This window comes from Equus przewalskii, chromosome 6 (assembly GCF_037783145.1).
Source record: "Equus przewalskii isolate Varuska chromosome 6, EquPr2, whole genome shotgun sequence".
In the NCBI taxonomy this organism is placed as follows: domain Eukaryota; kingdom Metazoa; phylum Chordata; class Mammalia; order Perissodactyla; family Equidae; genus Equus; species Equus przewalskii.
Genome location: NC_091836.1, coordinates 59,660,357 through 59,685,561, shown reverse-complemented (window position 1 = coordinate 59,685,561; position 25,205 = coordinate 59,660,357). Strand labels below are relative to the sequence as shown.

Genomic DNA, 25,205 nt, shown 5'->3' with positions numbered 1-25,205 from the left:
AATTTGAGAGAAAAATTAAGAGATTGCTATGGACTGAATTGCCCCCCCAAATTCATATGTTGAAGTCCTAATCTCAACATGAATGTATCTGGACATAGGGCCTGTGAGGAGGTAATGAAAGTTAAATGAGGTCGTTAAGGGTGGAACCCTAATTTGATAGGGCTAGTGCCCTTATAAGAAGAGGAAGAGACCCCAGAGCTCTCTCTCTGCTGTGAGAGGACACAGCAAGAAGGCAGCCATCTGCAAGCCAGGAAGAGAGCCCTCACCAGAAACTGAATAGGCTATCATCTTGGTCTTAGCCTCCAAAACTGTGAGAAAATAAATTTCTGTCGTTTAATCCACCCAGTCTATGGTATCTTGTTATGACAGCCCAAACAGAGGAATACAGAGACACAAAAGATTGATTCAGAAGTGCCTCCATTCATTCAAAACAAGTGCCAGGAGGAACTGAGAATTGGTGGGGAAGAGATCCACAAAAAATAATTAAAGAAAATTTTCCCAACCCAAAGAAAGGCTCAAGACTTCATAAGGCCTGCCAAGTGTCAGGCAAGGTAAATTTTAAAAGATGCTTTTTAGGCAAATATTTGGGATGTTTCAAAGCCAAAAGGGCAAAGAGAAAACCCTAAAAGTATTCAGAGAAGAAAAGCAGGTTATCTACAAGGAACAAAAATAAGATTGGCTTTCAGATTTTTCAAAGGTAACTCTCAATGCTGGGCAGCAATGCAGCAATAACTTCAAAATCTGAAAGAAAATAATTTTGAGCCTAGAATTATGTACCATGCTAGCCCAACTAGTGTTCAAATGAGAGAGCAAAATAAAGACGTTTTCTATTGACCCTTCAAGTTGTCAAAAATGAGTAAACTTGATAAAATGCAGCACTAGCAAAGTTTCAAGGGAAATGGCACTCTCAAACCCTGTGGGAGTGTCAGTTGGCACAGCCATTTTTAGAGGGCAATTTGGAAGTATGCATCAAAATTTTCCATTTCCAGCTATGTAACCTGGAGAAAAGCTGGTAAAAATGCACAAGAGGCTCACACAGCAGAGTGGGGTCAATAGTGCAGACCTTGGAGTCAGAGTGCTGTCATGCAAATCCCAGCTCAGCCACCTATTAGCTTTGGGATGTTGGGTGAGATTACATTAGTTGCCTCAGCAGTGAAACAAAGATGATAATATGTGGTCTCTATTTCATAGGGTTGTTCTCAGAATTGAATGAGTTATTACATGTAAAGTACTTAGAACAGAGCCTGGTACAGACTAAGCATTCATAAATGAATATTATCATATATCGAATATATGGATATTAGATGTTATGTAAGGACGTTAGATGATAGGTTGCTTCCAGTTTTGTGCCACTGGAAATGTGACGTGGCAGCATTTGCAGTGGCACGGTGTTGGACCACATAATATCTATTAATAGGAGAATGGTACCACCATACTATGGAATACTATGCATCTGTTAATAAAAAGGTCATAAAGTTATACTAATTCTATATGCTATCATGGAAGGGTCCTAAGGACATATTGCTAAATGGAAGTGAGGGAGAGAAAGCAAATTGCAGAACAAAATGTCCTGATCACCCCATTAAAAGATACATGAATGTCTATATTGGACATATATCCAATGGTATACCATGGCAGGACAAAGTAGGGGGTGCTGTCTGCCCTGGGTGTAGGCAATAAGGGGATGCATTACTTGAGGATAATTTTAAACAATAACTTGAAAACAATAGTAAATAATAATAAAATCTACTTGATCTGCTTTCTATTCTCACCATGAACAGGGAAAACAAACAATGTCAGTGATAAAATACTACTCCTTGCCAGGCCAGCCCACTCCTCTTTTTCCCCAAACCCTATCCCTGTGTGCTATTGCATCTTCCTAAGTGCATAGAAAAACTACTGCAGAAACTTATTTACAGTACTTACTAACTAGGAGTATAATTTACAGAAGGAAGTGGGGTTGAGTAGTGGTGAGTAAGATTTTCACTTTTTACTTGCTACTTATTGTTTTTTAAAAAAATTTTGTGAAGAATATATTCCTTTGTTTATGATATTTCTTGTATAGTTAAAATTTTTTCAATTTGAAAAAATAAATAACATGGTAGGCAAAAGGATTTATTCCAGGAAGTCAGAAAAATAGAGTGCAATGATAGCATATAATCATTCCTGCAAATATTTTAGATCATAGAATATGGGTTAGGTACAGTGACTGCATTTTCAGAACTAAAAATCAGAATTCAGTGTCTGCCAAAAGATTTTTGGTACCACTTCTGAGTAGGAGAGGAAGCCTGGGACGTCCAATCTTGATGCCAAAATAATGGAATTTCTGGGACAGTCTGATGGCTTATTATTGCAAACAGACTGTTTGAAACTAGGCCTGTCCATCAATCCCCAATCCCATTCCATTTTTGGATCCTGTTGGAACAGAGCTCCTCCTGATACAATACCAGCTTAAAACCTAGCATTCACCCTGCCTTACCCTACCTCCCCCAAGTCCTGGGCCTCACAGCCTTTGTTCCCCCTGAGATCTGCCAGGAGCCCTGACAGAGCACTCCTAACTTCTCGATTGCCTCAGCAGCATCCCCAGGCATACTGTCTGCCTCACCTAAGAGGGTAGCTATTTTTCTAACTCTCTATCTGCCCTTCTTGTTACCTACTGGCTTTCCACACCCATAGCTTGATTGCCTTCTGCACCCCCCCCCCCCCCACTCCCTACTAGCCCTCTTACTCCTCACCCTACACTTGGTGTACAGCTGAGCTAGCCTGGCCTGAGCTACTGATACCAATCCTGCTGAGGCTAGCACAGACAGTCCCAGATGCAGGGTAAGCTGAGGCTGTGAAAATGAAATTGCTGGGTACAGAAAGGAGGAGGGTGATAGACACAGAGAAACAGGAAAGAGTTTGCCAGGAAGCCAGACTGGTTGAGGGCTGAGTGGAAAAGAGAAGTTGAAGCAGGACTCACAGAACATCTTGGGACCAGTAAAGGAAGTGGGAGAGAGGTAAGAACTAAATGTACAGAGCAGTTTTAGTTCCAAGTGTGAACAAGGATGTCAAGGTAAATGTATGGATTCATCGCTGAGAAGGACAAAATGAAAGGCTCCAGTGGGTCCCGAGCCTTCTGCTGGGAAACGGAGAAAGAACATGTGAAGAAAACCTGCTCCCCACCCTGACTGCGTGACATCGAGCAAATTCCTTAACCCCCTGAGCTTTACCTGGAAGTTGGAGTCCTTCCAATTTAGGTAAGTAAATCTCTCAGGCCAGCATTCAGGAAATCTGAATTTCTTTCTCCTTCTGTCACATTGATGGTGATGATAAAAACTCACCTGCAGCCTCTTGTTACCCACTCCGTCCTCAGAGCAAGCAGTGGACACACCAAATAATAGCTAACTGTGATAGCTAACATTGATTGAAGGCGTATTATTTGAAGGCTCTGTTCTAAATCCTTTGCAGTATTAACTCAATCCTCACAACAAGCCTATGAATTAAATTATATTATTATTCCTAGTTTAAAAATGAGAAAGTCAAGGCTCAAAGAAGTTAAGTACTTTGCCCAAGGTGCATAGCTAATAAGAGACAGAAGCAGGATGAAAATCCAGCTCTAACTGTAAAACCCATGCTCTTTACCACTGCACTAGATTCCTTCCCAATAGTAAGGCAGAAAATAGAGAAAAGGTTAAGAAGTTAAGGTCCTATCAGAGGCATTGATGGAGATGAGCAAGAAGGCTCCTATTATCCTGTTGCCCTGTGAGAGAACAGCTGCTCTAGGAGTCTTCCCAAGAGCTCCCATTTGACAGTGAGACCCAGGAGAAATGCTGTGGCCAAGATGAAGTCATGACCCCCTCCCTAACTGCTAAAGATGGGTGATGGCATCTGAGAACAAGCCCATCACCTACGTAACCAGTGCAAATAAAGCTGTAGCTGGGGCATTGCCTCATGTTATGAAAGCATCTTGCAATAAAGGATGTGGTAATAAGTCCAAACAGGAGGGTTATGAGTCGGCAGGCAATCTGGAATAAGCCTAGTCAAAGTTTGCTCATGTGTCTACAGCTCTCTCTACTCTAATCCCAAATGTTCCATTCTGTTCTGTAGGCAGAAGGCCTTGGGATGAGGAGAAGGGCCTGAAGGAGATGCTTCCTGGGGAAGGTCAAAGCACCAAACAAGTATAAGAAATTACCACTCTTGATTTACTAAAGCCAATGATAGAGGTTTTTCATTATCATAGAGGTGATAGTCATCACCACCACTTCATTTAATTATCCCCCCATATATTTATCCAGGAAATATTTATAGAGAGCCTACTGTGCTCCACGGCCTGTGCTAGGTGCAAGGACACTGTAAGGAGTCCCCAGGAGCTTACAGGGTAGTCAGGAGACAGCAGAAAGAGGCTCTTCCAACACAGTCGGGTAAAGCTCTTCCATCACTGAGGGCCTGCCATGTGCAACCATATGGCCCTCCCTGCAAGGAGGTAATTGTGCAGGAAATACCTTCTATAAGCCAGAAAGGGCCTTTGAAGTAGTCTGTCTTCCTCACTGTATGGAGAAGGAGGCCATGGACCTGAGTTATGAAAAGGATAAACTGCAATTCAAGACTGCATATGGTAAGTATCAGCTGAATAGCACTATCACAAGTACCCCAGAAGTTTAAGGGAGACAGGCATCACTGGGAGTCAAATCTTCCTGGAAGAGGTGGGACTTAGGCTGGGCTTTCCTGGAAATTTTTTTTTCCTAGAAATAAATTCCAGTGTCTGTGTATAAAGGGGAGACACCTAGTTTTTAGACATTGATCAAGTTGTTCCTTAAGTCTATCTGATTTTCTTTTATCTGGTTTGTTAATCACCCAAAGTCCTTTAGATCTGCAATTTTTCATTTGTTTGTTTGAGAGGATCTGTTATGATATGATTAGTTGCACAGGCTATGGAATCTGACAGAGCTGGGCTCAAATCCAGGCTCTGCCATTTTCTAATTGTGTGCCCTCAGTTTCCTTATCTGTTAAATGGGGGATAATACCTACTATAGGATTGTTATGAGTATTAAATGAAATAATACATGTAAAGCATGTAGCAAAGGGCCGGACGCTGAGGAAACACCTAGCATAGCTCCTTAATTGTTGTGGTAATTACTTACCTGCATGGACCCTGTCACATTTACAGTGTACCCTGTATTCATTCAGTTTACATTAATTCTTTTATCAAACTGTTAGGCATAGTGCCAGCCTCCATGCCAGATGCTGGAAACAGCCATGTATCAGACAAACATTGTCCCTGCCTGCTCAGGGCAGTCTGGAGGGATGTCAGACATGTAAACATATGCTTGAAGTACAGTGTAAGTTGCACTGTAAATAGGGGCAGGTAGTAGTTATTGGTGGTCAGTTTTAGGTGGGCTGTGGATTTGAAGGGCCATACCAGGGCCTGCGGGACCTGACTTCACCAGGGAGCAGCCGCCCTGGAGGCTGAGCTGAAAGATGCCCCCACCTTCAAAGTCATTCCACTCCTTGACAGCTCTAAGCTCCTCTATATTTTCTACAATGTTGTTTCCATTTAATAACAGAATAATCTGAATAGAAAAGAAAGTTCTCTTTTAATAGTCTGACATCCAGCAGAAACTACAAGAGGCAGTAAAAATGTACCTGAGCTTAAGCTTCAGAAAACATTCCTGGCACCTCCTCTCTCCCAGTATGTTGAGTACCTGTGGTATCAAGCACCCAAGATGGCTCCCAATGATCCATGCCTCCTGCAAGTTACACTCTTGTCTATTTCCCTCCTGCGTTGTACCTTGGTTGGTCTACGTGAGCAACAGAAAATGGCAGAAGTGATAGCATGGCACTTCTAAGATTAGGTTATAATCTTGGGTGATCTCTCACTTATACTCTCTCTCTTGGATGACCGCTTTGGGGAAAGTCATGTCTTGAGCAGATGTATGCAGAGGCCCACATGGCAAAGAACTGAAGCCTCCTGCTGACAGCCACATGAGTGAACTTGGAAGTGGATTCTCCAGCCCCAATCAAATCTTCAGAGACTATAGCCCTAGCCAACATCTTGACCCCATGAAAGGCCCTGAGCCAGAACTACCCAGCTAAGCCATTCCCAGGATCCTGACTCTCAGTATATATGTGAGATAATAAATGCTTGTTTTAAGTAACTAAGTTTTGGGGTAATTTGTTTTGCAGCAATAGATAACTAAGACAGTGCCCCTTTCTGTGCTTCAAGCATTCTGCTCCTCCCCTGTCACAGCACTTACCATACTGTGTTGTAATGACCTGTTTATGTGTCTGACTCTTCCTCAGACTGTGAGCTTAATGGAAATCATGTCTTATTGTCTTTGTACCCTCATCACCTGGCATGTGCTTGACCCATAGCAGATGGTCAAAAACCTTGTTGAACAAATAACTTGCAATTGTATAGCACATTAGAATTGACAAAGCATTGGTGCATTCATTCTCTCATATAGTCTTCATGGCAACCCTAGGAGGTAAGTACTAATATCATCCCCATTCAACAGTTAAGGAAATTGAGGCTTGGTGACTCGCTTAATGATCTCAGAGCCAGTAATTAATAAAATCAGGACTCAAACCAAAGTCATCCAATTTCTAGTCTATGTTCTTTCCTCTGCGTCAAACTGCTCTTCATTTAGTTTAGGGAGGTGGGGTGAGGGTAGGAGAAAAATTAATCTGGAGAAGTGGGTGCTGTCCAATCATGGATGGAGCTCCACAGAAGGGACAGTGGACAAGAAAGTGGTTCATTTATGAATAGGCCAGTTCTCTGTGGGCCTTCCCAGCACCCCACATTCAATATCTCATTTAATTCTCACAAAAATCCTAAGATAAGAAATCAGTTGTTTTTATTCCCACTTCACAGATGAGGAAACTGAGGCAAGATCTCACATATGTTTAATAATAGAGGTGGGACTCAAGCAAATGTATTCAAATGTCTAGCTAAAGGTTCTTTTTGTAAAACTCAAACTGCTTCCTTTTCCCAGTACTGGACATCTGGGTTGGGAGTCCAGATAAATTTCTGATTCCAGCAGGAAAACACAGGGCAATTATCACAGTCTCAGATGATGAGCAGATATGACTAGTACAAGGATTCTACCTGTATGGCTGTGTCCCACTTCACCCTCATGCTGAGCTCCAGTTACTAATTCTCAGGCCCAAGGTCAAAGGTTTCACAATATCCCTTTTATCAACAAAAGGAAATAAGCTGTTGTGCTTAGAGTCAGTTTCAGTTTGTACATCATTAAAATGGGAAAAATAATCACAGAGATGATTATATGAGACGATGTGTGTAAAATGCTGGCATGTAATAGGTGTTTACATTCTTAATTTAATGCTTACATTACTAGCATATAAATACTCTTCTCCCTTCCAGCTCTGTCCTATATTTCTATAGGATATTTTCAGGACAAGAGCACTCATCCTTTTGTGAGCCTCTCTTCTCCCCATAAGCTGAAAGCTTAGCAGTGGCAGTGGAAAGTAGAAGGAGAAGAAACTTCTGAGGGCTCTGCGCACAGTCTTCAGCCTGAAGGGAGCTCTGCAGTGGGATTTCTGCTTTATGTCAGCTGAGCAGTGGGGCAGAAAGACCTCCATCCTTGGAGGGCAGGTATCATGGTGAAGAGAGGAAGACCCAGCTGTTCTGTGGGCCCTAATGGGATGTGGCTCAGGGCTGCCTGACGCCTTGCCTAGTTGGGTAAATTTTGGCTGTTCACTTCCATCCAAGAGACCTTTCACCTTGAGGCCTCAGTGACCAGAAAAACATCCCAGAAGGCAGTAATTTCTTATTCTCCAGGGAGGCAGGGAGCAGACAGTTTCTGGACTGGATATGAGGGACAAACCCATGAACTGTGAGAGGGCCTCCATGCTGAGGGCTCCATCTGATCCCAGGAAATGGAGGGCTGGCTCCATGTGCTAGAAGACCCAGCTTCCTGCCAAGAAGAGGATCTCGGCTTTGTCCCCATGAATGCCAGCATTTAGATGTGCCTGTCTAGGGTTTCATGGATGGGCTATGGAGATGCCCAGGCTCCAGCTGCAAATTGGAGTGAGCCTGTCTCTTGCAGTCCTATTCAGTGCAGTTCAGAGCAATTAAATGGCCAAGTGAGAACCTACCAGGTGCAGGCCTTTGAGGAAGCAGATGATGTTGTGGAAAGGCCATGGGCTTTGAAGTCTGAGAGGCTTCAGTTTAAATGCCAGCTCTACCACCTACTAACTGTGACTTGTAAAAGATGCTTAACCTCTTTGGGCCTCAGTTTCTTTATATGTAAAGTAATTGTAATAGTAATGCCTGCTTTGCAGGGCTGAGATAAAGACTAAATGAAGTTATCATGTTTAAGGTATGGAGTAGTGCCTGCTGCTGATCAGTGCTCAAACTATTCTTTATTATTAGGTTTCTTGGGGAGATGGAGGAGAAGGGAATAGTAGCAATATTTAGGGAGACAGTGCATGTAAAATTCACTATAACTCATTTGATTTTTTTCAACCAGTATACATTAGAAAATCTCCTAAGTGCTAGCAACTAAAGTGGAGATACAAGAATAATGACCCCTGACCTAGAGGAACTCAGAGTTTTGCAACTGAGATGGATGACTAAGCAACTAATTTCTATCAGGGTTATAAGTAGTATGAGAAAAACAAGTGGAAATGCTATGGGAGCAGAGAGGAGGAGGAGCTGACACTGTTGAAGGGGTTAGAAGAGGCCTTGCTGAGGAAGCGGCTCCATTGGCTGAGTCTTAAAAGATGAACAAACAGGAGGTCACCAGGTGAAGTGAATGTGGAAGGTCATTGCTGATATCAGAGACAATGTATGGAAAAAATTCAAAGACATGAAAGAGCTTGGTTAGGGGTATGGGACCATGGAGTAACTGGCTATAAGGGACATGATAAAGGGCCATCAGCCTTGAGAGATACTATAAAGACCTTGCTTGCCTGCTAAGGAGTTGGGACTTTGCTCTGGAGGCAACAAGGGGGTTTTAAAGCGAGATTAATTTGTTTTCAGAAAAGATAACTGGGTGGAGGATGGAGGATGGAGAGCAAAGGGGAAAGAATGGGAGACTGGAAGCATATGGAGATAAGAAGCTCATCTGGGTTACGTAATCAGGAAGTTGGTGGGGGATCAGGAAGAGAGGCTAGACCTCCTGGCTCCTGGTTCAAGCTTTCTTGATTAGATTGCTTCTCCTTCCACATCTTTGAAACCTGCCTACTAAGCAAACCTTGCCCTAAAATTGCAGTGCACATGTGAACGGGAAAATAAAGCACACAATATTGCTACTAGGTTTGAATTGGACCAAGGCACCTGATTTTTATCCATGGTTTGCCACAGCGTTAAAATATGTTCAGCAGTTTTCTGAGCATCCACTCCCTGAGTCTGTATTCCAAAAGAGAATGCAGACCCTTATTGATTTAGGCCAGTCGTTCATCCATTTGTTCAATCCATCTATTCATCCATCCATCCATTCACAGAACCATGGAACCATCCATCCATCCACAGATATGTATTGGCAGTTATTATGTTCTAGTTTGGCTAAGTCCTGGGGATACAGAGGTGGAAGACAATCTCTGCCCTCAGAGAGCTCACAGCCTGGTGGAGGGGGGAGACAGAAAAGTAAATAGACAGGGACAATCCAGTGTGATGTGTGTTAATCCAATGAGAGAGATGTACTAATTGCTCTGGGAGCTTGGAGCAGGCATACTCAACAGTCTGAACCATCAGGGAAGGAGGGGACACTTGTGCCAAGCCTTGAGGGGCAAAGAAGAGGTCACAGAGGACTCTAAGTAGACAGAAGACCACATGCCGTTTGGGGCTACAGTGCAGTGATGGGAATGATTAGAATTTGAGAACTCAGTAGTCTTCCTAGTCCTGAAGCCAGACACATGCTTTTCTATTTTAATTACATAAACCACATTAATTCTGATTTAACTTATGACTTCCCTCTGGTACCGCACTATACAAGACTAAGCTAGTGCCCATTTTCCCCCAAATTACCAAATAAGCAAAGTTTGCTTGGCAGTTTCTGACCTCCTCTTTTAGTGCCTGTCTTAGAGCACCTTCACCTCTGGCCTCAGTGCCCTAAGTTGTTCCTCCAACAACCAAGAGCCCACTTCAGCCCCTCCTGGTCAGTAGCCCAGGTTCCCAGTCTCTGTCCATCCTCACTCACTTCCCTATCAAGTCTTAGCTTGTGGGTCAAATTCTGCCCAGCTTTACATTGTGAAACTGGAAGGTTACTGTTCACTCTACTTTTTTTTGTAACTACTAGCCAGCTTAAAGCATTCACCTTGTCAGAGGTATCTGCATTCGACGTTTTCTTTCCTTACCTTTGTCCTCTGTAAGGTGCATGTCTTCATCATTCTTCCACTCATGGTTTTCTGTGACATCCCTTTCTCTGAGGTCATCTCCTACCTTCCTGGCAGCCCCATAGGTAAAGCTCTATCATGACACTTGTCAAAAACACAGAGTTTGAACTGTTTCCCTAGTTTGGTCTTCACTAGACTAAAGCTTTGTGTCCTACTCGTTTTTCTCTCCCCAGTTCCTGTACATAGTGGTACTAATAAACATTTGATGAATGAATGAATTAGTAAAGGAGTGGACTGAAGTCTCCGGAGCACACTTCGGCCAATGGAACTCCACTCTAAAGGTAGGAATGCCAAGCTTAAGAGGCAGGTTGGAGAACCAACTTTTGAGACTTTCAGTACCACTCCATGCTACAGGCCAGCGCCTACTTTGCCTCTGTCTAAGGTTAGCCGTGAGAAAAGAAATGCTGCTCCTGAGAATAGGTAGAATGCAGCATCTTATACCTTAATTTCTTTGAACTCTGTCTGGCCTAATTTCCCCAGGCCCATTTCTGTGGGCCTGTGCTACTTTGTATGGCTCTTATTCATGAACTAGGAACTATTAATGACACACCAGGAGCTGATATTATACTTGACCTGAATTATGTTTTAACATTAATGCTGTGAAATTTCATGGAAGAGAATTAAATTGAAGTTAATACTCTCTAAAAAGAAAATGAGTAGTCCCTGATTTATTATTAGAAAAATCATGGCCTTTGGTCTGAATTTTTTTTCAATTAAAATCCAAAAATATTTAAAAGTCTGACTGACTAGCTATGTAAAGCATATGCTGAGAGTCCTCAGCCAAAGTCAAATATGAGAAAAGTCAAACAGTGTATAGGAAACAAATAAATGAATCACAGTGTTGGGTAAACTGCTGTTTGGCACGAAACCATTAACACAGACCAAGAAGTATCTCTGCAAAAATGTGAGAAATGTCTATGGAAAATATCTCAGAAACAGATCTGAATTTGACCTGAAATCTTGACTACAACTGAACTTTGTACTGCAGGAGTAGCACATAATGTTTTCCTTTAGTACAGATTTGATCACCAATTTATGCATGGATTCTGGGTGAGGCTGCTTCCTGTAGAGTGAGCTGTACTCTGTGATAGCTTTGGTCATCGTTGTGCATGGCCAGCTGGAGCCAGGCTGAGCCACCACCATGGAAAGCAAAGGTGACAGAATCTGGCTGCTTGGAGTGGTGGAATGAGGCCAGGACTAGGAGTTGAGAGCCCTGAGTCAAATAGCTGTACACCACATGTGACATTCTTTCAAAAGCCCTGTGCTTACCACAAGCATTGGCGTGCAACTGACTATAGACTGTTTAGTCTAATGTCCAATTTGACATTTAATTACAATAAGCTTCTTTATTCATGGAATAGCTTATTTCATGATTAAAGTCGTCTTGTGACTATTAAGGATGAAAAGGGAAGAAGGACTTGGGCCTAAGTTTTCCAAAGTCTAGTTTTGTGTGATAAGTTCTAGGCACAAAAGGAGCTACAAAAAATGAGCAAGCGCAAATCCTCTCCTCTCAACAGTGTAGAGTCTAGGAGGAAACATAAGACAGGGATATTATATCTGTAAAATAAGACAGAAGGAGAGAAGTAATGATAGCTAGCATTTCTTAAACACTCACTATGGGCAAGGCAATATTATAAATGCTTTACATGTACTGGCACATTGAAACCTAACAAAAACCTTATCAGGAAGGTATTACCATTAGCTCCATTTTACAGATGAGGAAACTGAGGCTTGGAGAGGTTTATACTTGCCCAAGACTACAGCTAAGGGGCCAATAGGAATTTGAACTCAAGTGACCCTGTGTGCCTTCCCACTGTGTTATTCTGTGTGCCGGGGACCACCTGAGAGGTACATTCCAAAAGTGTTCTGGGAGCCTAACTGAGGGAATAATTCACTGCACCCAAGGAGAAAGATTACCCACACTTTATGGACAGGTGACATTTGCACTAAGCCTTTAAGGATGGGGAGGATTTGGACGTACAAATATTGGCAGTGAGAGCGGAGGAAGAATTCAAAGAAAAAGAAGTGTTTTCAGGTTGAGAGCAGTATTAGTAAAACATCAAGTGGTAAACACACAGGATCTAAGGAAACAGCCAAGATCGGCGTGGTCGTGTCAGAATGTGCTCGAGCAAAGCAGTGGGAAAAAGGGCAGAGAGGGGTGAGCTGGAGATGGACCTAAAAGGTTTGCTCATAAAGAACATCTTTACTAACCTGTTCCCAGTTCTTGCCAAATTGATTAACTTATTACCAAACACCACTCTCAGAGAGAAACTTTGACAATACAAATGAACAGATGAGAAAGTTCAAAAAAAGTCACTTTCCCTCAGGGACCAGCAAGTGCAAGGGGTCTCAAGTTCTGGTTGTTTGTCAGCTAGAATATCCTTCCAAATGTTCCAGGTCAGCTATACACTGTCGAACCATTAGATTAAAAAGTGCACACATCGTAATATTGGATGGTGTCAGATTCTTGGCAATAATCCTTGATAATCATGAAGGGCCTTAGTACTTCTTTAAAAATAATTGGGATTTGACTTACTGTTGTAGCTATGCAGGTAATATGTAATTAGAGTGTGGAATAAGTCCATGTACTTATTTTAGAATTGGTAGGGCCTTTAGAAACCATGTAGTCTAGGCCCACTTACTTTGCAGAGGAAGCCAAAAAAGCTTAAAAGGTTAAACAGACTTATCCAAAGTCACCCAGCAAATCAATAACAAAATTACTTTTTGAACACAAAATTTTTGGAAAGTAAAGCAAATGCTTTCATACATTTATAAAATCTGCATATGGATGTACCCAATGTTCTGTTGTCCCACCACTCATCCATGAATCTTTAAAATTTGGTTAAAACGCAATATCTAAACAGGAAGCTTTAAAAAATGTTTAACACAAATTTTCTTGTACTTACAAATGTGATCTTTTTTTAAGTATACCATGCTACAAAATAATTCAGTAGAGATATTAAAATTAACAATAGCTGACCCTGCTTGAGCTCTTGCTCTGTGGCAAGCATTGTGCTGAGCACTTAAAATGCATTTTCTCATATTGTTAGGACAACAATTCTCAGACAGGTACCATTATTATCCCCATTTTATGGTTGAGGAAACAAAGAGATTTAGTGACTTGCTCAAGGTTACACAGCTCGTGATTACCAGTCTGGACTCAACCCAGGACTGCCTGACACAAAATTCCATTAACTGTTATAATATGTGACCTCCATAGCCAGTAGTGGATGCTACTTACCTTTTACCAGGAAATTTACATTATCCAGCCAAGGTGTAGAAACTAGAAGATTTAATTTTTAAGAATTTTTACTGTTACCTGAAGGCTTCTAAGTAGATAACACTTTTAAAAGGACTTCCTATCTGTGTCACAACCAACCATCTTTGCTGGGGAAACAGACCACCTTGGTTTATCACACAGTAAGAACGTCAGTGACTATTATTGACCAGTGCTGTGGCCATCAAACAGCTGCCCTGCAATGAATGAAGTCTACTTGGTCAGTCTGGGACCCTAGGCAGGAGTGTAAGGTCTTGAGGGGTTGTGCTTCGGCTGGCCTAGGGCCCAGCCTTCTGCCCCTTCTGGCACACCTGTCGTCCCCCTGACCACAGGCCCCATTGACTGCATTTAAGAAATGACCTGCGGGTGAAAGGGGTGATTAGGCACATGTGTATGGTGATGGATGGTAATTAGTCTTTGGGTGGTGAATATGATGTAATCTCCATAGAAATCAAAATATAATGATGTACACCTGAAATTTATATAATGTTATAAACCAATGGTACCTCAATAAAAAAAAAAAAAGGAAATGCGCTTTGGCTCTCCTGCTTTCTCTCTGTCCTACTGCCACTGCCCTTCTTTACACCTCAGTCAATCATGTCCACTCTAAAAGCCTTCTATATCCTCATGCATCTAACCTGACAGCTTCCAATCCATCCTCTTCTCTGCTACCAGAATGATATCTCTAAAACTGATCATGTCAATCCTCTGAACTCTTTGACGGCTTCAGGTTGCCTACAAAATAGAAGTCACACTCCTAAGCATGGCATTCACATCCTTCACAAAGTGGCCCTTCCTTACCTTCTGAGACTCAACAAATATTTAGTGAATTAGTGAATGCTCTCCTGTTTAGAAATCCTGTTAGCAAACATTCCCTCCACTTGTTATTCAACAATAAAATTTACTGAGTGTTCGCAAGGTGTTGAATTTTAACAACCACCATTTTTTCATAGGATAACGGACACACCTGTGGACATCGAATCTAGAGACCTGGGATTAGGTGCAGTTTGGGTCCTTTCTCTCTGTGTGGATTTGGGCAAGTCATTTCCCTCGTTTGGGCCTCAGTTTCTCCATCTGTGTAAAAGAAAGTAGATCTAAATGATCTCTAAGTCTCTTTCAGCCCATGTCTACATTGGTCCCTGATACCAGAATCCCCTTGAAGGAAGAACCAAGAATTTTAGCCCCTAGTCAGCCACAGATGTGAGTCCCACAGCTAATTCCTGTGCTCAGCAGCTTGGCAGAACCCTACCTTGTCCACTTCACCACTGTCTCTTGAAATCTCCTGACTGGCCCTGCTCTGAATCACAGCACTGGCATTTACATCTTCGACATAACAGACCCTGGAGCTGAGACAATGGGGCTCTTAGAGACTTCAGCTATGATCTCATCTTCTGACCAAGATTTTTCTTGGCCTATGATTGCTCAGCCCTGACCAGAAAAAAAAAAAAAAGCCCCTACTCCAGGAAGTGCTCATGCTGACTTGGCATGCTGTAGGTCTGGAATTGAAGCAGGAACCTGTGTGGACCGGTAGGGACCTTGTAGGCTCCGGTAGGAGAAAAAGGAAAAAATCCAGACAAGCCCTGGAGAAACAATTCTGAGGGCACAGAGACTTAAAGAGATGGAAAGCAGCTGACTTGGTGTGAGGGAGAACTCCTTTATTGAGAACCTTCTGTGTGCCAGGCACTTTCAGTCTGGGCTACAGCTTTGCAAGGCAGGTATTATTATCCTATTTCCAAAGCTCAGAGAGATTAGTGGACTTCTTCAGAATCACCTGACTAACAAGTAGCTGTGGGGTTCAAACCTAGGTCTCCAAAGACCTGCATCCTTCTTTCAGATCCCCTGAGAAGCCTCCGGGAGGAACTTAGGAAGTTCAGAGAGTACTCACTGGATGGTTATTTCAAGGAAATGGGCAAAATACTAATGGGATAATATTGAATCTGAAATCACCAGCACTAACCATGAGCAAAGGTAGAATTACAATCATCATACTAAATAGCTTTAGATCATAAGTGAATATTGTCCTTTGGGGGAATGCAAAATGAGGTTGTTAATTCCTTGAAGATAAATGTGACTAATAAACTGGGTGTGGCGTCAGTCATCTTGTCCACACAGCTGTCTGGGTAGGCTAATCTGTGGCTTGAGTCTCTAGCTGCTGTCTGCCCAGTGGTGTGCTGCCCTCTAATCTCTTGGCTTCAGTTAACTTGACACTTTTGCTGAGTCTGACTCACTCACTCCCAGCCTCGATTGTTCTGTACCAGTGCAGCCTTCTTTTACAGTTGGCCTACTTAGAAACACAGGATGTTAGTGTTGGAAAGCAGCTACCTTAGAAGTCACCTAGAATAACTCTCTCATGTCACAAATGAGAGAATGGGCCTCAGATGAGATTTGGCCATCTCTCAACTCCGGTCGGTTTAGGTGTGAGGCATGATGGAACCTCAGCCACACAGGGCCTGTTGGGCAGGAGGAGGAAGCTAGGATCAAGCAGGACTGAAGCTGGCAATGTTAACTCTGCTGCAGGATTATTGGGCCGGGGTGGGGGGTGGGGGCCAGGGAGCAGACCTAGCCCCTAGAATAATGGGCTGGGATAGGGAAGCAGAGTGTCAGGATTCCAGCCGAGCAGTCTGGAGTTCGGGGCAGGGCTTCTGACCCAGCGGGGAAATGTGCTGCTGGAGAGGGGAATTAGGCTGAAGGTCAGTTGTGAGGACTGGACCAACAGGTCCAGGAGGGTGATGGGGCATAAAGAGAAAAGTCTTAACTCAGAGGCTATCAGGGTGTGCAGGGTTCACCAGAGGCGCAATAAAGTCCAGATTAGTGGCGGCATTCCCTACTCCCATGGTGGGTTGTAGCTGATGAATTTCTCACACTCCTCAGGAAGCCTCCAGACTGCAGCTGAAGAGAGCAAGCGACTCCAGATCATAGCTGGGAAGCCAGGGGAGACAGCACTGAAGTATTCCATCCATTCTGCCTCCTAAATGTCTCTGGGATGTCCCTTTCCTCCATTGCTACTGTCATCATCCTGAGCCCTGATCATGACTCACCTGAATCATTGCAATAGAATTTTAGTTCATCTCTTATTCTCTACCTGTACTCTTTCTAAAAACGTTCTTCTCATTGTCATCAGAGCAATGTTTCTATGACACGTGAGGATGTCACTTGCTTTCTATAAATGTTGGATGGCTTATCATTGCCTAGCAGCCATTCCCAACTGGGTTTCCATGTGAGAATCAAGTCCTACAGAAAATTATTTGAGTGACTATTTTCTCCAGGATCGTATATAGCTAGTCTCATTCTATGTATACAGGGGAGAAATTGAGTTGTCCAATGGGTGCATTATGTCAAGAGGGCTGAGTATTCTTGTGGAACCCTGGTTGAGAAGAGCTGGAGAAAATATGGCCCAAATGTCTAAGCCTAACGAGCTGGGTCCGCACAACCTCAGCCCAAACTTCCTTCTAGTTTCATCTCCTGCCCTCCCTACCAGGCACCCTGTGCTCTGGCCACACCAAACTCTTCCCATTTCTGCATCACACTATTTTGTTCATGTCTTAATGTTGTTCTTTCCACTTGATTTCCTTATTGGCCTTGTAAAATCTTAGTCATCCTTCAAGGCCTAGCTCAGATGTCACCTCCTTCTCTCTGAAGTGGTACCTCTACAACCTTTGAAGGTTGATTAAAATGTTCCTTCCTCTGTATACACATATTATTTGTATGTGTGCTACTATATAGCACATTGCTCATAGTTGGAGGTTTCCTTATTCATGTGACCTACAAAATTTTGAGTTTATGCACGGCAGGCAACATCCCCCTCTACCACCAACCTGAATAGATGTTTATCAAACTGAATGGCCCAGTGCTCCCTGGATAATCAAAAACAATGCTAATTCCGGAACACAGGACTCTTGACATTTAGTCTATCGTTGTTTGGGTTTCTACACATGACAGCAACTAGATCAAACATTAAGTATGCCAGTGTCAAGTATGCAGCTGTGTATGGTGATAGAGTGGACTGGGAGAAAACATCCTGAATAATTATTGACAGACTGAGAAAGGAAGAGCTAGTAGGCTCTACTGGGAGGGGAGATTGGAGCCAGGAAGATTTTAGGTAAGGTATAGGAATAGACTCAGGAGTATGCACAGGGCCAACTTTATAATTTCTTCCAGAAACAAGCAAAGAAAAAGGAGGAGAAACAGTTGGCGGTGAGGTTAAGCGAAGGACACATACATCAAGAACTGATGTCTGAAATGACTCATTAAAGCTCAAATCTGATGATAAAGAGAACTTGCATTTGCATAGTGCAGAATACCATCACATACATGATCTCATTGAATTCGCAGAATAACCATGTGGCAGGGTGTGAGGTGGCGGGGGGGAGTGTGTGTGTGGGGTTGTTATAGTCCTCCCTGTACAGAGAAGACGACTAACGTTCAGAGAGGAGAAGTGGCACGTCAAACACCCACTGTCCCTAAGTGATGCGGCTGGAAGTAGGAGGCAGGCCTGCCTGTGTCAGGGTCTGGAGCCACACTCACTTTATTTGAGAACAAGGAGGCTGCTCTTCTGGTCTAAAAGCTGAAGGCCTTTTTATGTCAAAATAGGATGACATGTAAAGGTTTTTCTGAGCTGTGACTCAGAGGGACTTTCCAGAAACTCAAGACTTTTCTAGGCTGCTTTAAAATGAAGATAGAAAACTATTAGTCAGCTGACTTTCAGGGAGTTAGCTGATACAGAACAATTCTCGGCTTGAACTGGGCAAAAGTCTGACTTGACTAAAGAATCTGGGGCAGGACAGAAAAGCAGAGGGCAATTTGTTTTTACCTGCCTGCAGCTCCAGGGGGTATGGGGGGCAGCGGATGAGTACCCTGCTGCTGCACTTTTTGGTCGGCTTAGGATGGAGACAGAAAATGTCGTAAAGATGGAGTGGAAAAGTTGGGACCACATGAGGTCACTCAGCTGGTCCTCCCCCTCTCAAATTTATCCATGAACCTTGGAAACTGTGAGACCTTAGAATATAAATACCACTAACCAGGCTCTGCAGACGTTCCTTCTGTCGTCATTTGGCATCTTTGGTATGCACTTCCTGTCACCCCAACAAAATGGTGAGACCCTCAGGGGCACAGAGTTGGTCAAAATAACTTTGTACCTCACTATCTAGTGCTCTGAATATATAAAACAAATTTCAGGAAATGCCTTTTTGATTAAAATAAGGATTTTTCGAGTTTATTAAAAACTTCTTTTATGTGACTCTACGGGATGACATTCCTTGATTTCTCTTCAAAAGTTACCTACATAGTTTTTTTTAACCCTCATTTATTCATTCAGTGCTGGTATTTATAAGGTCCACGATGTGCTAGGTGTTACTAAATGTTAGGCCCTATGCGTGGAATTAGAGTTTGGTGTGGTTGAGAGAGATTATCTAATTCAACTACCTCATTTTAACAGTGAGAAAATGAAGGTCCAGAGAAGGGTAGTATTTTGCTGAAGGTCACACAGCTAGTCCATGGCAAAACCAGATAAAGAAAATAATTCTACTTTTCAATTAAGATCCTGATCTGAAGTTATTCAGGAAGCGAAGAAAAGCATTATCTTCCTTCCCTTCTGTCCCAACTCAGTAAAGCTTTCTTGGCTTCTTGATTATTGGAGAAAGTGAATGTTTTCCTACCCTGTCTTTTCTGGAACTGAGCGTGGTCTGTTGGTAATAAACTAGTTTCCTCATTCTCTGGAACTCCATCTTCTATGTCTTTTGTAAGCCCCCCTCTCCACGGAGGCTCTCGGTCTCATAACTGGACCCCCAGGACTAGAAAAAAACATGCTGCCTGAGTTTTACTTTTTCATAAGAAGCAGAATATGTTAACTCTGTGTCAGAAAATACCAGGAAGTTCTGTTTCACTGTTGTCTAAAGGATTCATTCTGTACGAAATGCTGATAATGTTTGTGTTAGAGAAACAGAACCAATAGGAGAGATAGATAGACGGACAGACAGATAAATAGATGGATAGATAGATTTTAAAGAATTGGCTCATACAGTTATGGAGGCTGGCAAGTCCAAAATCTGCAGGTAGGCCAGCAGGCTAGAGAACCAGAAAAGAGTCAATGTTGCAGTTCAAGTCCAAAGGCAATCTGCTGGCAGAATTCCCTCTTGCTCTGGAGAGGTCAATCTTTTGTTCTGTTCATGCCTTCACCTGGTTAGATGAGGCCCACCCACATTATGGATGGCAATCTACTTTACTGAAACTCCACTGATTTGAATGTTAATCTCATCCAAAACACCCTCACAGAAACATCCAGAATAACGTTTGACCAAATATCTGAGTATCATGGCCCAGCCAAATTGACACATAAAATTAGCCATCACAATACTAAAGGCTGAAAGTTTTACAACCCCAAGAGTCATACCAGAATTCCGAAGTAGCTGTGTGAGTGTCAGCTGCTGGGGGAACCACTGGATGGAAAGTCCTCGTGAAACTCTAAGTCAGCATCAGGGGAGAAAGAAGGAAGTCTGGCGAAGATAGAAAAGCCATCACGTGGACAGAAAAGATCAGAAGAGGGTTTTGTTTTGACAAACTTAGAGACTCCATAGCCCTAATCCCTTTCCTTCTATTCCATTTCGTAGATGAAGAGGAGGAAAATCCAGAAACCAAAGACCAGATAGGGGAGACACTGCCTTACTCTTCCTTCAGATATGCCTGGCGGACATGAGTTCCAACAACCAGAACTTGGGGGCTGAGATATTTCCCCTTCCGACTCCTCTGTATGGGGAACCAAGACACTTGGCTTCATGTTTAGGGAGTTAAAGCCTGTGGCTACAGAAGAAGGTCTGTGGAGACTCTGATCATCAGTGGAGCTGCAGCAGTCTTGAGCTCTGAACACGTGCCATGAAGGGTTTCGGACGTGGAGATTCTTGTACACATTCAGCAAGTCTCCCTTGTGCCAGGCATTGTTGTAGATGCTGGTGCCACAGCAGTGGACAAAACCCACAACAATCCCTGCCCTCCTGGAGTTTACATTCCACCAGGGGAGACAGACAATAAACAATATAAATAAGTGAAATACAACATATAATATGCTAATGACAAGTGCTAAAGAGGAAAATAAAGCAGAGAAGGGGACTAGGAAATACTGAGGGATGGATGTTGCCATTTCAGTGGTAAGGTGGCCATGGGAAGTCCTCACCCAGAAAGTGATATGTGAGTAAAGACCAGAAGGAAGTGAGAGGGTGAGCAATACTGACATGTGGGAAAAGAGCAAGCCAGGCAGAAGGATCAGCTGTAAAGGCCATTGTTGTGGGTTGAATTGTATCCTTCAAAAGATATATTGAATGGGGTCAGCCCCGAGGCCCAGTGGTTAAGCTCATGCGCTCCGCTTCCACTGCCCAGGATTTCACTGGTTCGGATCCTGGGCGCGGACATGGCACCGCTCATCAGGCCACGTTGAGGCGGTGTCCCACATGCCACAACTAGAAGGACCCACAATTAAAATACACAACTATGTACTGGGGGGATTTGGGGAGAAAAAGCAGAAAAAAACCCAAGAAGATTGGCAACAGTTGTTAGCTCAGGTGCCAATCTTTAAAAAAAAAAAAAGATGTATTGAAGTTCTAGTCCATGGGACCCGTGAAATGTTATCTCATTTGGAAATAGGGACTTTGCAGATGTAATTGAGTTAAGATGAGGTCTTTAGGGTGCTCCCCAATCCAATATGTATGACTGCAGGGAGAATGCCAGGTGATGAGGCAGAGATCGGAGTGAGGCAGCTGCAAGCCAAGGAAGGCCAGGGATTGACAGCCACCACCAGAAGCTAGGAGGAGGCAAGGAAGGATTCTCCCTTACAGGATCCAAAGGGAGCATGGCTCTGCCAAAACCTTGTTTTTGAAATTCCAGCCTCCAGAACTGTAAGACAATAAATTTCTGTTGTTTTAAGCCACCCAGTTTGTGGTAGTTTGTTACATCAGCCCTAGGAAACTAACACAGCCATGAAGCAGAAACGTGGCTGGCATGTTGAAGGAATTTGGAGGCCAGTATAACAAGGGCATGAGTAACAGGAGATCAGAGAGGTTACATAACAGATGGAGAGACCATGTGGCACCTTATGGGTCAGAGAAGTGACATGAGTTGACTTTCCTTCAACAGGTTCACATATAGTTCTAACTGTGTGCTGTGTTTATGGCTGAATGGAAATGTGTAGAAGAACCCAGATTATATTCAGTAGATCCAATAATCATAAAAAGTAATGAGATAAGTGTGAAATTATATAAATACTAATACTTATAATTGAATCTTTCATTTGCTCTTTAGGTCTATGTTAATCTATAATGTTATGCACATTATTTTAAAAAGATAACACTTTTATTTTCAAAAACAGAGCATTAGGTGGCAAAGCATGAACTCTCTTATCTGATCTCAATCGACCACACTGGTGGTCAACAGGGTTGTTCAGACCGTAATCTCATGACCCAAAACAGAAGTCCCAACATGTCGACCTCAGGTGCCCTTATTTCTGCCACCTAACAGATCCAGTGCCCACAGCCAATTGGTCCTATCTTTCTGGATTCCCAGGAGAGAGGGTTTGAGTGGGCTTCCTCTTGGGTCAGATGTCTACTCCTGAGCCAATGAACCATGGCTGAGGACTGGGTCACTTGGAATGGAAAACTGCCTTCCTTCCAAGCCTGTGGATGGAATTAATTTTCTAAGAATAGGATGTGACAGTAGGAAGGATATGAAGGGCATCTCTAGCACAAAAGTCCTCGTAGCTGTGGGGTTGTAGAAGAAATGTTCAACCTTGAAGCCAATGAACAGTTTTGAGCTCCTCTTCGGCCATGTATTAACTGTACAATCTTAAATGGAGTCAAAATTTTGAGCCTGTCTCCTCAACTGAAAAATGGAGATAATATCCCTACTTCAAAGGTTTGTTTTCATTCCCTTATTTTAAAAATAATTTTACAGTTTTTGAGATGGGCACTATGCTAGGCACCAGAAACATAGAAACAAATATACAGCCCCTGCTGCAGAGATGTTCACAATCTAGTGATGGAGGCAGGTAGGAAAGCAAATGATTACAGTCCAAGGTAATATGCAGTGAGAGAGAGTACACCTGGGTTAGGTGTTCTCCTTGCATGCCCCCAGTGGGTAGGGTACGTACGTGTTTCTGCGGATGTGGGTGTGGGTGTGGTGCGGACAGAAGAGGAAGGAAAGAGAGTGGAGAACACTTCCTAGAGGAGGTAAACCTCAGTGGAGGCTTGATAGACAGGTAGCCATCACTAGGAGATAAATCTGGGGCGGGAGAAGTAGGCCCAGGCAAGGAGGGCAGCCTGTGCTGAGTCTCAAATTTGTGAAAGGGATTGGTCATTTCAGAGATGTGCCCACAGGAGAGCAGGGCTGAAGTAAGGAACAGCGTCTGGCATGGAGTGAGGCAGGAAGTGTAGTGGGATGGCTAGAGATGAAGCTAGAGAGGAAAGCGAGACTCTGATTGAAGAGGAAGAAGTGAAAGAATGTGTGGGTAAGTTCTCTGAGAACCAAAAGTGCTGCACACATAACAATGGCTAGCACTTACCGAATGCTGATTACGTGCCAGGAATCAGGCTAAGTTCTTTCATGAATTTGCCCCTATGAGGTAAGTAATATTATCTTCATTTTATAGGTTGTTATTTGAGTAATTTTTCCAGGGTCACACGGTGTCTTAGTTTGGGATCCCCCAGAAGCAGACCACGAGAAAAAGATTCAAGTACCAGTAGTTTATTTAGGGGGTGATCCCAGAAATGCCAGTCAAGGGGTAGGGAAATGAGTGGAGAGAAGGAGGCAGGAAACTGTGTGCTATCAAGCAGGTTACCACTGAGGGCAACTGGAGCTCAGTTCCATTGGGGAATTTTGGAAGACAGCGAGGAATACTCCTCAGAGTTATTCCCACCAAGAGGTGAGGAAGCTGGGGTATTTCACACCAAATCTCCCTCTATCATTTGAGGACTGTTGCTGGGAAGTTAACTCTGGCATTCCTAGCTTCCCTTGCACAAGGGCCAAGCGTGTTTGTCACACAGGGAGTCACAGGTGTTCTCGGTAAGCAGACCTCGAGGCATAGGGGTGAGGGCTGAGAGTTCATGAGGAGGACACTGACAGATTGTACTATGCATAGGTAGTAAGTAGGGGAGCCAGGGTTTGGTCCCAAGCAGTCTGGTTTAGGTTTTGGCAACAATATTACACTGCTTCCTAATTGGAAACTATTATGAATGTATATGTTCTATTGATACAGTACTTTTCGGAAAACATAATAGAGGGAGCCCATTGTCCTAATCAATGACTGGCAAATAACACATCCTTGATGAATATTTGTGAATATACTTAAATACTTTAAAAAATTCAATACAGGGGCCTGCCCTGTGGCATGGTAGTTAAATTCAGTATGCTCTGCTTTGGTGGTCTGGGTTCACAGGTTTGGATCCTGGGCCTGGACCTATACCACTTGTCAGCCATTCGGTGGCAGTGACCCACATATAAAGTGGAGAAGGATTGGCACAGATGTTAGCTCAGGGCTAATCTTCCTCAAGCAAAAACAAAACAACAAGTTATTCATTCAGCGTTATTTTGGTGAAAGATCCTTGGGTTGGAAATTAAGAAATTTAGATTGTAATCTGGGTTCTGCCACAGTTTGGAGACCTCAGGGAAGACATTTAGTCTCATTGAGTTTCACTTTTCGCATCTTAAAATCTTGTTTTACTACCTATCCCCCCCGCCCCCACACACACCCTGCCTACAGGTAGAGATGTTGTGAGGATGAAATGTGATAATGGATGTGGAAACTAAAAGTACAGCAGACTGAAAGGTAATCCTGTATCTCTGTCTTGGGTTTGGATCAGAGAGAAGTTCTTGTTGGTTTTTGGTTTCCCAGGATCCAGGACCACATACTATGGACCCACCACCCATATCAGTCAGGGCTCTTGCTTGCAAATAACAGAAGCCACCTCTGGCTGTTTTAATCAGGAAAGGAATTTACTTGAGAGATATCCGGAAGACCACAGGATTGACAGGAAGGCTAGAGAATCAAGCTTGGAAAATCGACATGAACCAAAGGAGACCACAACACAGAAACATCCCAGTTAAGATGCTGTTGCCACTCCCGACTGAGCAGTGGACAACAGTGCTGCCCCCAGCACAAATTCTAAATGGTCTCTCTTTCTTGTGCCGTTTGCTTTAAATTCAAAGTCTTGGGCAGGGCATCAGCTGGGCCAAGCTTAGATCATATGCGTGCACTTCAGCTGCCAGGAATCGAGAAGGGCAACTGTCTGACCTCTTTTCCAACTTCCATAAGGGGAAGACATACTCTGCCTCCCATGAGACCCATGTCTCATGCAATGGCAGTTCCCCTAGACAGACAAAGGGGGCTCAGATGCTGGGCAGACAATAAAAAATGTAATCCCTGACAAATGTCCTATACAAGATGCTCAAAATTCCCATCCGAGTCAGGATGTGGGGATAGCAAGGGTACTGGTTTAAAACTGGAAAAATAAGACTAGGAGAAGGTCATGGTTTATCGAGTAGCAACATTGACTTGAGACTTTTTATTTACCAGGAACTGTTCAAGGTGCTGGGTGCAAAGATGACTAAGACA

General features: G+C 43.2%; 1 long non-coding RNA gene across 6 annotated transcripts in view; it reads left to right on the top strand.

Moving 5' to 3' along the window:
• The window catches only part of LOC103564490 (uncharacterized), a 140,846-nt gene that overhangs the window by 71,384 nt on the left and 44,257 nt on the right, over nt 1–25,205 (top strand). For 3 of the 6 annotated variants that reach the window (XR_011541528.1, XR_011541527.1, XR_011541531.1), the window contains exon 3: nt 10,512–10,619. This is a non-coding gene — a long non-coding RNA (uncharacterized lncRNA). Of the gene's footprint in view, nt 1–2,440; nt 3,240–10,511; nt 10,620–20,220; nt 21,531–25,205 lie in introns of those variants that run through there. The other 3 variants (XR_548074.2, XR_548082.2, XR_011541529.1) reach the window with 2 other exon arrangements.